Source organism: Poromitra crassiceps, assembly GCF_964638095.1.
Source record: "Poromitra crassiceps genome assembly, chromosome: 1".
Lineage (NCBI taxonomy): Eukaryota > Metazoa > Chordata > Actinopteri > Beryciformes > Melamphaidae > Poromitra > Poromitra crassiceps.
The window spans coordinates 14011529-14024028 of record NC_139623.1 but is presented as its reverse complement, the minus strand read 5'-3'; the positions used below and the strand labels follow the sequence as shown (position 1 = coordinate 14024028).

General features: G+C 42.9%; 1 protein-coding gene across 1 annotated transcript in view; it reads right to left on the bottom strand.

Annotated features, from left to right (window-relative positions):
- kcnn3 (potassium intermediate/small conductance calcium-activated channel, subfamily N, member 3) overlaps positions 1-12500 on the bottom strand; it is a gene marked incomplete at both ends in the record, with an annotated part of 143502 nt that overhangs the window by 112568 nt on the left and 18434 nt on the right. The gene's annotated exons all lie outside the window — the stretch shown is intronic.

The following is a 12500-nucleotide window of genomic DNA, read 5'->3' as shown; positions in this document are numbered from 1 at the left end:
TTTTGACATTATCTAAAAAGAAAACTGTCCAAATCCCTGTAAAACCCTGCAAAACTATTTATATCTGACGAGAGTTCCTCCGTTCGCCCCGGTTAGCCGCGGTTTGTTTTGCTAGCTGCAGTCGTCAGGCAGTGCTTCCTTGTATTGTCCCCCGTCTTGGGCGTGGCTTCTGAATGATGACACGTTTTGCAGTGTCTCTATAGACAATAACATGACATGTGTGCCATCATGGCGGTACTCCCTCAGCATAGACAATAACATGACATGTGTGCCATCATGGCGGTACTCCCTCAGCATAGACAATAACATGACATGTGTGCCATCATGGCGGTACTCCCTCAGCATAGACAATAACATGACATGTGTGCCATCATGGCGGTACTCCCTCAGCATAGACAATAACATGACATGTGTGCCATCATGGCGGTACTCCCTCAGCATAGACAATAACATGACGTGTCGTGTGATATGGCGGTACTCCCTCAGCATAGACAATAACATGACGTGTCGTGTGATATGGCGGTATTCCCTCAGCATAGAGACAATATAACATGACGTGTCGTGTGACATGGCGGTATTCCCTCAGCATAGACAATAACATGACGTGTCGTGTGACATGGCGGTACTCCCTCAGCATAGACAATAACATGACGTGTCGTGTGATATGGCAGTATTCCCTCAGCATAGAGACAATAACATGACGTGTCGTGTGACATGGCAGTATTCCCTCAGCATAGAGACAATAACATGACGTGTCGTGTGACATGGCGGTATTCCCTCAGCATAGAGACAATAACATGACGTGTCGTGTGACATGGCGGTACTCCCTCAGCATAGACAATAACATGACGTGTCGTGTGATATGGCGGTATTCCCTCAGCATAGACAATAACATGACGTGTCGTGTGATATGGCGGTATTCCCTCAGCATAGACAATAACATGACGTGTCGTGTGACATGGCGGTACTCCCTCAGCATAGACAATAACATGACGTGTCGTGTGATATGGCGGTACTCCCTCAGCATAGACAATAACATGACGTGTCGTGTGATATGGCGGTATTCCCTCAGCATAGAGACAATAACATGACGTGTCGTGTGATATGGCAGTATTCCCTCAGCATAGAGACAATATAACATGACGTGTCGTGTGACATGGCGGTATTCCCTCAGCATAGACAATAACATGACGTGTCGTGTGACATGGCGGTACTCCCTCAGCATAGACAATAACATGACGTGTCGTGTGATATGGCAGTATTCCCTCAGCATAGAGACAATAACATGACGTGTCGTGTGACATGGCAGTATTCCCTCAGCATAGAGACAATAACATGACGTGTCGTGTGACATGGCGGTATTCCCTCAGCATAGAGACAATAACATGACGTGTCGTGTGACATGGCGGTATTCCCTCAGCATAGAGACAATAACATGACGTGTCGTGTGACATGGCAGTATTCCCTCAGCATAGACAATAACATGACGTGTCGTGTGACATGGCAGTATTCCCTCAGCATAGAGACAATAACATGACGTGTCGTGTGACATGGCAGTATTCCCTCAGCATAGACAATAACATGACGTGTCGTGTGACATGGCAGTATTCCCTCAGCATAGAGACAATAACATGACGTGTCGTGTGACATGGCAGTATTCCCTCAGCATAGAGACAATAACATGACGTGTCGTGTGACATGGCAGTATTCCCTCAGCATAGAGACAATAACATGACGTGTCGTGTGATATGGCGGTACTCCCTCAGCATAGAGACAATAACATGATGTGTCGTGTGACATGGCGGTACTCCCTCAGCATAGAGACAATAACATGACGTGTCGTGTGACATGGCGGTACTCCCTCAGCATAGAGACAATAACATGACGTGTCGTGTGATATGGCGGTACTCCCTCAGCATAGAGACAATAACATGACGTGTCGTGTGATATGGCGGTACTCCCTCAGCATAGACAATAACATGACGTGCCGTGTGACATGGCGGTACTCCCTCAGCATAGAGACAATAACATGACGTGTCGTGTGACATGGCAGTACTCCCTCAGCATAGAGACAATAACATGACGTGTCGTGTGACATGGCGGTACTCCCTCAGCATAGAGACAATAACATGACGTGTCGTGTGACATGGCAGTATTCCCTCAGCATAGAGACAATAACATGACGTGCCGTGTGACATGGCGGTACTCCCTCAGCATAGAGACAATAACATGACGTGTCGTGTGACATGGCAGTATTCCCTCAGCATAGAGACAATAACATGACGTGTCGTGTGACATGGCGGTATTCCCTCAGCATAGAGACAATAACATGACGTGTCGTGTGACATGGCGGTATTCCCTCAGCATAGACAATAACATGACGTGTCGTGTGACATGGCGGTATTCCCTCAGCATAGAGACAATAACATGACGTGTCGTGTGACATGGCAGTATTCCCTCAGCATAGAGACAATAACATGACGTGTCGTGTGACATGGCAGTATTCCCTCAGCATAGAGACAATAACATGACGTGTCGTGTGACATGGCGGTATTCCCTCAGCATAGAGACAATAACATGACGTGTCGTGTGACATGGCGGTATTCCCTCAGCATAGACAATAACATGACGTGTCGTGTGACATGGCGGTACTCCCTCAGCATAGAGACAATAACATGACGTGTCGTGTGACATGGCGGTATTCCCTCAGCATAGAGACAATAACATGACGTGTCGTGTGACATGGCGGTACTCCCTCAGCATAGACAATACGAGTCCCCGTGACAAAACTCAAAGTTACAAACGCTGAAGTGGAACGGAAGCCGTCAATATAAATGCTGCAGTCCAGCTTTAAATCCTCTGCTTGTCTGCTTTCAGAGGCCTCATAATCAATGCACATGGGGAACTCCCAATCAATACAAGTCATAGCACTTCAGAGGCTGTTAACCCTCTCACCTCACACAGCAAAGCCTACTGGAGATATACAGACTTACTGTTGGCGTCTGCACACCTGATCTACATTAGCAAATATAGGTGGAAGATGAGGAGGAGGTGTGACAGATGACAGAAAATAAATCACACCCAGGTGCTGAAGTAAGCGGTGCAGACATACAGACACCACTTAACCAATTTTAACTAAAGAAGAAGAAGACAATTGCTCGAGTGACATCACTGATGACATCACAATTGCCTGATGACATCACAGTTGGGCAATTGCTTGACATAATTTCCAGTTGAGTGGCATCACTTTACACACACACCCTCTTCCTTGTTGCCTCGATCCAGACCCAAATCTCGGGTGACATCACATCTCTCTCTCTCTGTGTCTCTCTCTCTCTCTCTCTCTCTCACACCACACCACACTCATACCTCAACTCTCTCTGTTTCTCTATAACTATAAAAATAAAAATAAATGTAATACAGGGGATTTACGGGGAAAATTACCAAATGGGAGCACGGTGGGAGAGGGGGGGAAAATACAGCAGAAACCCAGGAAAAACTGGAGAGTTGACAGGTCTGATGTGTGTGACTGTCTGTCAAGTCAAGTCAAGTCAAGTTTATTTGTATAGCACATTTCATACACAGAGGCAATTCAAAGTGCTTCACATAAAATGGATGACAGGAAAATAAAAGAATAAAAGAAGAGAATAAAATGGACTTTTAAAAGCATCACAACAAAACTTAAAAAAAGAGTAAAAAAAAGTGCATTAAGCAACAGGCGCAACAGTTGCAAAAAGAGCTAAAAACTTATAGAGGACTCAATGGATTTGCATAATAGAATAAATCAATTTATCTATATTGAGTCCCCCGACATCATGCAGCTTTTAGCAGTAATTACAGTCAACCCAGTTGTATAATAGTGATTGAGAAACAGCTGTCAGCAGTTAAAAGCGACGGTAAACATAAAAGTCTTTAGTCTATTTTTAAAAGTAAGTAACGTTGGGGCAGATCTGAGGTCTTCAAGCAGTTTGTTCCAGCTAGCAGAAGCATAGTGGGTAAATGCGGCCTTCCCATGATTTGATTTGATCCTAGGGACAGTTAACACATTCACTGCCAGACGTTTTTTTTTTACTGTAGTTAGCTTCTGCCAGAGGGGTTTTTTGAGGATTCTGGCTCATCTTTCAAGACCCGAGGATTCTTTTCTGCTAAGATTTTGTGAACACACAATATCTCAAAAGAACTAATAGAATGTGTGCTTTCTCTGTCTAAAAGAGTTAGTTTGTAGAGTTAGTAGTTATGTAAGCATTAGCAGTTGAATACAGCATGGTTTCAGCGTCAGAAAAATTATTCAGAGATAAACGGCTTTTTGTGAAATTCGATAGAACAGTCACTTTAACCATTAATTTTTGGCATCAGTAAGAGTCAGACATCTAAACAATAGTTTTGAACAGTAATTTCCTCCATAACAGCAGGAAACCCCCCTCTGCTTCCAACTCCTCCCTCCGTGGGCGTTCTTCTTGGCTGCAGCGGCCGTCACAAGCTTGTCACCAGTCTCACTGCTTTGCTGCTGCTGCTGCCTGTCTGCGCGGCCGCTGTTTGAGGAAGTCTGGATGGACTCGCTCGCTTCTTGGAGTTTTGGTTGAGAGAAGCTTTTGCGATTCTGGTCATATTTATGCTGCGTGTTTCAAAGTGTGTTCCACCTGTAATCTATTATGCAAATTTGCAATCCCGCATCGCCAGCAATCAGCGCGAAAACGAAAGCGTTTTCCCCCATCCATTTTCATGAGAATGGCTGCTTTTTGCTTGCCTTCCTCTAGTCAGGAGAGCACTGTCGCCACTTAGTGGCTCGGTGGAATGGGTTGTAAACGTTCGGTGGCTCCAATAATTATATAAGAGATGTAAAAGGGTTAGATGCACATCCCACGGTCAAAAAAAAAAAAAACATTTTTTTGACGTATTAATACGTCATTGGCAGTCAACCGTTGGATTATTTTTGACGTATTAATACGTCATTGGCAGTGAACGTGTTAATAAGCTGGACCCTGCTGACCTGAGAGGTCTAGACCAGGGGTGCCCAAATTCTTTCCCATGAAGGGCCAAAACTCAATCTGGGTGGAGGGCCGAGGGCCAAAAATAAATGTGGTGGAATTACATTAAAATGTATTGTGTTTTATAGAAAATTAACATTCTAAATCTAAAATAACATTTCAATATAGAGCGAAGCTCTTAGGGGGGCCCCCCATCCCCCCCAAAAAATGTTTTTGATTAAGGCCGGCGGCGATTTTTTGTGTGCCTTTTTTGCATGTTTGAATCTGTTTGTGATATTTTATTGACAATTATTATTATAATTATAATTATAGACTATAATTATAGACTGTGACAATGTGTCAATTAAGTGACAGACAGAGACCAGAAAAAAGGCTATTGCAATAGTCTAACCTACTATAAATGAAGGCGTGAATTAGTTTTTCTAGATCCTGTCTGGACATGTAGCCCCTAATTCTTGCTATATTTTTAAGATGACAAAAAGCTGATTTTCTGATTGACTTAAAGGACGGCTTTACCGTGGGGAATATGAATATATATTAAATCTCACGCCCCCAAGGTTTTCGAATCCGTTGACATTTTTTAAATTGCTGGTTCACTGCCAGAGATATCAAGCATCTCTCACATATTTTTTGGGCCAGCCGACGCGTTTCGCGTCATCTGGCCCAAGTCCGCCTTGCGGAAGTCGAGGAGTGGACCTATGAACTACAATTGTTGTGAGCCATGGTCCCGCCACTAGAGGTCCTCCACGCCCCTTCAGAGGTCTTGAACAAAAACAAAAGGCAGCCATCTTTTTCCACCACCTAGCCTGCTGTAGCTAGGTTAGCTTTCCATAGCTCCTTGCAAAGAGACCATATCTCGGGAACGGAAGCACGGACAGACACGGGACTGGCGGCATTGGAAAGCTCGTCCAATTTTACATCTAGTAGTAGGTGCGTTGAAGTAACGAAATCAACGCTGAGCAATGTACCCGTTTTTACACATTTTTACATAAAATAGTTACAACATCAGATGCGCGTAACTCCTACGAAAATGCCTTAAAATGCATGATTTTTTTTTCTATGAAGACATCTCCCGACATATATACTTCGGTTTAAATTTGGTGCAATTTGGAGGCAATTTTATTTTCGATTTTTTCTTCTTCTCATAATGTTTTGTCGAAGCCTTCTTCTTCTTCTTCTTTGAGTTTTATGGCGGTTGGCAAACATATATATGTGCATTACCGCCACCTACTGGAGTTTGATATCAGCCAAATGCCTGAGGGGTGGGCATGGAAACGAAGGCCACGCGAGCCCAGTGCATTGTGGGAAATGTAGGATTTCGAGTCCCCGCACCCGCACCTCCCCCCCACCAGCCCCCCCCCCCCCCCCCCCACACAGAGTGGATTTCTGTTGATATCTCTGGCTGTGAAGAAGCAATTTCAAAAATTTCAACGGATTCGACAACCTTAGGGGCGTGAGATTTAATATATATTCATATTCCCCACGGGAAAGCCATCCTTTAATGTGGGAGTTAAAGTTGAGATCGGAATCAATAATAACGCCAAGATTTTTGACTTGATCGTTAGGCTTCAGGGATCGAGACTCAAGGCGTGCAGTGATTTTAAGCCTTTGTTCTTTGGGACCAAAGACGATCACCTCTGTTTTGTCTTTGTTTAGCTGTAGGAAATTCTGGCGCATCCAGTTATTTATTTGGTCAATGCAGTGGCACAATGATTCTATGGGAGCATAGTCAGCTGAGGAAAGAGTTATATACAACTGAGTGTCGTCTGCATAGTTATGATAGGCTACTTTGTTTTTTGCATAATTAGGCCTAGAGGGAGCATATAAAGGTTGAAGAGAACGGGCCCCATAATGGATCCTTGAGGCACCCCACAAGTCATACTAGTTAGGTCAGATGTGTAATTGCCAATGGAGACGAAGTACTTCCTGTCTTGAAGATAGGACCTGAACCACTGGAGGACCGTACCCGATAGCCCAACCCAGTTTTCCAGCCTGCCCAATAATATTTAGTGGTCAACAGTGTCAAATGCAGCGCTAAGATCCAATAGCACTAGAATCTAATTTTTGCCTGAGCCTGTGCGTGTGCGTGTGCATGTGCGTGTGCGTGTGCATGTGCGTGTGTGTGTGTGTGTGTGTGTGTGTGTGTGTGTGTGTCTGCTGCTGCATACATAATAACCAGTATGAATAATTTGGAGCTGTGAGAGGGTTTGAGGACAGAACACATAAATCCACTTGACCATCACAGACAACAGTTGTGACCCTTGAGGTGTGTGTGTGTGTGTGTGTGTGTGTGTGTGTGTGTGTGTGTGTGTGTGTGTGTGTGTGTGTGTGTGTGTGTGTGTGTGTGTGTGTGTGTCAGAGCCAACATGCAGCATATGTACGAGTGCATTATTTGTTCTCTTGTTGTTATTTGTTCTCCTGTGAGTGTGTCTGATATACTTTTAATTGGAAACAGTGTACTGAATGAATGAATGACTGATTTGCTATTTTAGGTGCGAAAGCAGTATTAAAGGGAAAAACTTATTTTAATTTTGACAGTGCAAAACATGCTGCAAAAATGTAATAAAAAAAGGAAAAGAAAAGGCAAAGAAAGTTGAAGCAAACAAGTCAGGCTATCATCGGTGCTTTTAATGCTAATGTGCTTCTTAGCCAACGAACCCACATCATTAGAGCCTTAGGCAACAGAGGCACAGTATCAAACATCTTCATGGATAGATAGCCATCCTGCGTGGGCTGCTAGGAAACTATTACACATTCAAACCACTGGTAAGAGAACTCACAACAGAATCACATAAACCTCAGATAAACCAATATTGTGTCCATCTGTCCGTCCGTCCGTCTGTCTATCTGAAGACAAATTGGTTTTCAGATATTGTCCTTTTATTATTAAAAATTGTATTTCGGCCAGTCAGTGTACTGGGTTACAATGGCGTGTTTTAGTGTCCAAATGCTGTTCAAAAGCTTTTCCACCCAGACAAGATGAAAATAGTCCAATTTAACGATCCTGATATGGACAAATGATAAGGTGAATGAATAGTGGTTATTTGCATTAAAACACACAATTTGATTAGGAAATGATTGTATCTTGATTTAAATATGTGCTTTGATTTTTTTTTAAGTAACTCAATTTGTAACTTGTGTTACTTGACAAAGTAACTGGTATAATATTACTGAAATCCTATTGTAATAAGTTATATTACTGAGTTACTGCTAAAAGTAATATATTACATGTAATATGTTACTTTTGTAATGAGTTACCCCCAACACTGGTAATCATAGCAAGTAATTAGGGATGGGGAATAATTTAGAAGCTTGATTTGCATAGCAATCTATTCAAATGGATGTAACCACAAGTGTACATAACCATATGTATGAATCATTGAATCCAGGGATTGTGCTCAGTGTTAGAGTGGAGCCTGAGTGTACTTCACTCAGTGGAGCCAGGATGTACTGATGTTGAAGTGTGTGTGTGTGTGTGTGTGTGTGTGTGTGTGTGTGTGTGTGTGTGTGTGTGTGTGTGTGTGTGTGTATGTGTGTGTGTGTGTGTGTGTGTGTGTGTGTGTGTGTGTGTGTGTGTGTGTGTGTGTGTGTGTGTGTGTGTGTGTGTGCGCGTGCGTGCGCGTGCGTGCGCACGAGGTCTCCTTCACCAGGTTGTGGTTTTAACTGCTGGCATGGCAGGGTCGGTCATTGGTCAGTTATTCCGGGGTTGACAGTCAGTAAGCCCCCGTTCACACTATACGCCGAAGCAACGCTCAACCTAAGCAAAACCTACGCTGAACACACAAGTTTAATTTAGGCGTCCTTGTTAACAGGCGTGCGTGTCACGCTGAAGCCACGCTCACGCCTTGCTCAAGCGATCGTTCAGGCCTATTCCAAGCGTGACGCGTGCTGAAGCCGAGCATTGATCTGTCAAGCCAGGCATGAATTCAATGGGAGTTGTAGGTGGGTTCAAGGCGCGCCGAGGAGGCGCTGAGAGGAAAAGAGAAGGCTTCTTGTGTGAACGGTTAGGCGTCAGCTCAGCTTGTGCCTGCCTCAAGCTTCAGCTCTACTTACGTTCGGCGTCCTGTGTGAACAAGGGCTTATGCTGACAACAAAAGAAAGGAACTGATAGAGCAAAAGTAGCTTCACAGAAGTGAAACTTCTACTAGTGGAGGACTGGAGGTGGAGAAATAATGTTAGATTTTTCATGAAGAGAAAGCACTGCTGGTATCGATACTGTATTATGATACTCGACCAATACATATTGATACTTACCAAATTATCAATACTCCCCCCCCCCCCCCCCCCCTCCTGATTTTTCTCCCATTTTCTCCCCAATTGTACTTGGCCAATTCCCCCTTTTTCTGCCCCGGTCGCTGCTCCTCCCCTACCGATCTGGGGAGAGCCGTAGACTAGCACTATGCTTCCCCCAATACATGCGCAGTTGCCAGCCGCTTCTTTTCACCTGACAGCGGGGAGCTTTACCGGCAGGACGTAGCACATGTTCCCACCAGTTTCCTTCCACTCCGAACAAGCGGCCCGACCGACCAGAGGAGGCGCTAGTGCAGCAACCAGGACACATACCCCTAATCTAAGCCAGAGGTCAACGTATCAATACTTTTGACAACCCGAGTCACAAACCCAAGTATGCATGCATTCACAAACTCTAATCGGGTTCAAACAAAAAGTTTTGATTGACTCCCTTTCCAAGCCCTAGAAATAAAACTAGCTGTGTTCAGTGCTTTGGTTTAGAAAAAGACACACAATCTAAACCCATTCATCTATATCAGCTAAGGGATTTTGTTTTGAATTGCAGAATATCTACTAGCTGTATCAACCATCTCATCACATAAATAAATATATACTAGCTCTATCAACCATCTCATCACATAAAGAAATATATACTAGCTCTATCAACCATCTCATCACATAAAGAAATATATACTAGCTCTATCAACCATCTCATCACATAAATAAATATATACTAGCTCTATCAACCATCTCATCACATAAATAAATATATACTAGCTCTATCAACCATCTCATCACATAAAGAAATATATACTAGCTCTATCAACCATCTTATCACATAAATAAATATATACTAGCTCTATCAACCATCTCATCACATAAAGAAATATATACTAGCTCTATCAACCATCTTATCACATAAATAAATATATACTAGCTCTATCAACCATCTCATCACATAAAGAAATATATACTAGCTCTATCAACCATCTCATCACATAAAGAAATATATACTAGCTCTATCAACCATCTTATCACATAAATAAATATATACTAGCTCTATCAACCATCTCATCACATAAAGAAATATATACTAGCTCTATCAACCATCTCATCACATAAAGAAATATATACTAGCTCTATCAACCATCTCATCACATAAAGAAATATATAATAGCTCTATCAACCATCTCATCACATAAATAAATATATACTAGCTCTATCAACCATCTCATCACATAAATAAATATATACTAGCTCTATCAACCATCTCATCACATAAAGAAATATATACTAGCTCTATCAACCATCTTATCACATAAATAAATATATACTAGCTCTATCAACCATCTCATCACATAAATAAATATATAATAGCTATATCAACCATCTCATCACATAAATAAATATATACTAGCTCTATCAACCATCTCATCACATAAATAAATATATACTAGCTCTATCAACCATCTCATCTCATAAAGAAATATATACTAGCTCTATCAACCATCTCATCACATAAATAAATATATACTAGCTCTATCAACCATCTCATCTCATAAATAAATATATACTAGCTCTATCAACCATCTTATCCCATAAAGAAATATATACTAGCTCTATCAACCATCTCATCACATAAATAAATATATACTAGCTCTATCAACCATCTCATCACATAAATAAATATATACTAGCTCTATCAACCATCTTATCCCATAAAGAAATATATACTAGCTCTATCAACCATCTCATCTCATAAAGAAATATATACTAGCTCTATCAACCATCTCATCACATAAAGAAATATATACTAGCTCCATCAACCATCTCATGACATAAAGAAAAACAAAATACAATTCCTTTTCCGCATCACTCGGGTCACACAGTGAACAGAACAGTAACACCCTATTCTCTTCTTCAAGAGTTGAATCAAGCCATCTTGAGACTGCAGCGTCTCTCTTTCACTCTTTCAGAAGGATGTCATCACCAAACACTGTGGATCTGGTGAGCATTCTGAGTTTGGCTTTGGCCACATATTACTCAGCCTGTCCTTCTTGAGGCTGCCAAGCAGATGCTTTTTGATCACAGCTACATTGCATTTTAGGTTCATGAATATATATTGCAAGTCAGCCTCCTTGACTGTGTTATTGTGTCTATTTAGATCTCTGTAGACGCTTCACAGCCTTAATGGCATTAATTTGTTGTTGCACGTACGCTCAGACACAAACACGCACGCGCGCGCACAAACAGACAACACACACTGTCTAGTTCGTTAATCCTCACTGATACACCCCTCAGTTGAGTATTCCTTCTTCCTATAATTATCAGAATCTGGGGGGGATTGGCTATGAGACGAGATGCCCTTTCCGCCATTTATATAACCACACACACACACACACACACACACACACACACACACGCACGCACGTGTGCACACACACACTCACACACACACACACACACACACACACACACACACACACACACACACAGAAAGGAGGAGTGCATTAAAGTAGTGTATGTCATTTGTTGCTCATATCAGTGTGGTTATGGGCCACTGCACCGCTTTCAGAAAATAACATTGAGGTTGGGCTTTCAGCTTATTTCCTCTATCAGCTTGGCCCAAGCTCTTGTTGTATTTTTGTCTTTATTTCTGTAATTCTCTCTCTCTCTCTCTCTCTCTCCCCCTCTCTCTCCGTCTGTCTCTCTTTCCCCCTCTCTCTCTGTCTTTCTCCCCCCTCTCTCTCCCCCTCTCCCTCTCTCTCTCCTCCCCTTTCCCTCTCTCTCTCTGTCTTTCTCCCCCCTCTCTCTCCGTCTGTCTCTCTCTCCCCCTCTCTCTCTGTCTTTCTGCCCCCTCTCTCTCCCCCTCTCTCTCTGTCTTTCTCCCCCCTCTCTCTCCATCTGTCTCTCTCCCCCCCCCTTTCCCTCTCTCTCTCTGTCTTTCTCCCCCCCTCTCTCTCTGTCTGTCTCTCTCTACCTCTCTCCCTCTCTCTCTATCTCCCCCTCTCTACCTCTCTGTGTGTCTGTCTCTCTCCCTCTCTTCTGCTAACATCTCATTTGTCTACTCAGTGAAGCACACTAGGTGCAGAGGAGGCTGACATTGCTGTGGGAACGGGGAGAATGCAGACTTCTATCAGCAGTGTATTGCCATCACATTGTCAACAAGTATTTCCACTTCTGTCTGTGTACGTTAGTGGATGTGTGAGGGAGATGACTATGTGTCTGTGCACATGTTGGCCCCAATTTATTTCTGCTTCACTGTGTGCATGTGTGTTTGTG